Raw genomic sequence first — 2,500 nt, forward strand, 5'->3', positions numbered from 1 at the left:
GAAAAATGTTCAGCCCTTTCGGCTCGGGGTTGACCTGGTGGCCGAGAGGGGACTCGGACGGCAGGCAAGCCGCCCTGGCCTCACCCACCACCCGGCCGCAGCGAGGGACTGCCTCCCGGCCGACTGGATCGGGCCCCTGGAAGTCTGGGGGGAAAAAGAAAATGGAACCTGACGCCTCCGAGGAGGGGGCGCCCAGGGAAGGAGGGAGATCCGGGTTGACCTGGTGACCGGACGGGAAAGCGGCCACCGGGGTGCCCGTTCAAACCTACGGGTTGACCTGGTGGCCGGGAAGCGAACCGGCCAGCAGGCGAACCCGTTCGATTCCACGGGTTGACCTGGTGCCCGGGAGGGGACTCTGAAAATTTTTCAGCCCTTTCGGCTCGGGGTTGACCTGGTGGCCGAGAGGGGACTCGGACGGCAGGCAAGCCGCCCTGGGCTCACCCTCCCCGGCCGCAGCGAGGGACTGCCCCCCCTCCACCCACCCACCCCCCCCCCCGGCTGACAGGATCAGGGCGCACTGGATGTCCGGGACAATATTTTCCCCGACGCCGGGGAGGGCGGGCGGGCGGAGGGGCTCTGGCGGCCAGCCCGGGCCCCGGAGCTCGAGAAGGAAAAAAGGACCGGGCCCGCGAGAGACGGGGGCCCTGCCGCAGGGGGGCAGTCCGACCGGGGCTCACCGTGCGGCAGGCCCGGGCGTCGGCAGGGGAAAGCGGGCGAGGAGGCGCGGGGGCCGGGTGCCTACGGCCATACCGGACCGAACGCCCCCGATCCCGTCCGATCTCGGAAGGTAAACCGTCCCGGGCCTGGCTAGTACTTGGATGGGTGACCGCCTGGGAATCCCAGGTGCCGTAGGCAGCTTTTCCCGGTCCGAGCCAGCTCTCTCTCCTTTTCTGGGGAGGAAGGAGAGGGGGGGGACGGGCCGGAAAGCCCCTCGTCGCTCCTGCCGAGTCGGAGGTCGCGGCCGCAGGTCACGGGTCTGGGCGCCTGGGGTCCGGCTCCCCACCCGGCTTCCTCCGCGGAGGACCCACCGAAGCCGCTGGGGGAGACCCCGGGCATGGGGCGGACTGGCCCGGACCCTCCCGGCCGCCGGCCCGCAGGACCGCCCCGAATCCCCCCGCCCCGCGGCCACCCAGGCCAGGCCTGGCCAGGCGGGACGGACGGCGGGTGTCCAGCGCCCAGCGGCTTCCGCCAGCGGGGACCCACGGCCCCCAAAGCCGCAGGGGGAGGCCCCGGGCCCGGGACGGACTCGCTCGGACCCCCTGCGCCCGGGCGCCGGCTCGCGGGACCGCCCCGAATCCCCCCGCGGCCACCCAGGCCAGGCCTGGCCAGGCGGGACGGACGGCGGGTGTCCAGCGCCCAGCGGCTTCCTCCAGCGGGGACCCACGGCCCCCAGAGCCGCAGGGGGACACCCCGGGGCCGGGACGGACTCGCTCGGACGCGCTCGGACCCCCTGCGCCCGGCCGCCGGCTCGCGGGACCGCCCCGAATCCCCCGCCCCGCGGCCACCCAGGCCAGGCCTGGCCAGGCGGGACGGACGGCGGGTGTCCAGCGCCCAGCGGCTTCCGCCAGCGGGGACCCACGGCCCCCCAGAGCCGCAGGGGGAGACCCCGGGGCCGGGACGGACTCGCTCGGACGCGCTCGGACCCCCTGCGCCCGGCCGCCGGCTCGCGGGACCGCCCCGAATCCCCCCGCGGCCACCCAGGCCAGGCCTGGCCTGGCCTGGCAGGCCGGCGTGCAGCTCCCCCGGGCTTCCTCCCCCGACGACCCGCGCCCCCCCGAGCCGCAGGCGGAGACCCCGGCCCCGGGGCGGACCGGCCCGGGCTCGCTCGAGCCCCCTGCGCCCGGCCCGCAGGACCGCCCCCCCCCCCCCCCGAATCCCCCGGGAGAGGCCCGGCCTGCACGCCACTGACGACCCGCGGCCCCCAAAGTCGCGGGAGGCGCCCCCGGCCCCGGGGGCCGGTTAGCTCCGTGTCGCTCCGCGCCCCCCCCCCCGCCCCTCGCTGCCGGGACCGGGCACCGCCCCAGAGTCAGCCGCAGCCGGACGGCCTGAGAGCTGCCCTCCTGTGGACGACGGTGAGTTTACCTTGACACTAACCGGCCATCAGCCAGGTCAACCCCATTGCTAGACTGGGGTGGACCTGGTGGCCGAGTGGGGACTTGGAACATTTGACAGCTGCTCCCCGGGGCTTGACCGCTTGTCCTGAACGCCCCCCCCCCACCCCACCCCCCCCAGCCCCCGGCTCCTGCTCCCCTCTCCCCAGCCTCGGTGCTCCGCTCCCTGCCTCGGAGGCTGCCCCTTTGCGGCGCCTGCATCGCCTCCGAGGACGCGCACCTTCCGGAGGCTGGACGTAAAGCCTGACGCCCGCCACCGCCGCCGACCCGGCTCTCCGAGGGACGACTGTGAGGCCTCCCCCCACCCCCGGACCGCCCTGGGGACGACTGCTAAGCCTCCCCCAACGGACCGCCCGGGGGAAGACTGCTAAGCCTTCCCCGGACCTGCT

At 75.4% G+C, this 2,500-nt stretch overlaps 1 non-coding gene across 1 annotated transcript; it reads left to right on the top strand.

The window, feature by feature from the left end:
* Window positions 1–736: 736 nt before the first annotated feature.
* Window positions 737–855, top strand: LOC128823793 (5S ribosomal RNA). Its single transcript, XR_008442029.1, has one exon. It is a non-coding gene; the product is annotated as a 5S ribosomal RNA (ribosomal RNA).
* Window positions 856–2,500: the final 1,645 nt, after the last annotated feature.

The sequence above is a fragment of the Malaclemys terrapin genome, chromosome 15, assembly GCF_027887155.1.
Source record: "Malaclemys terrapin pileata isolate rMalTer1 chromosome 15, rMalTer1.hap1, whole genome shotgun sequence".
In the NCBI taxonomy this organism is placed as follows: Eukaryota; Metazoa; Chordata; order Testudines; family Emydidae; genus Malaclemys; species Malaclemys terrapin.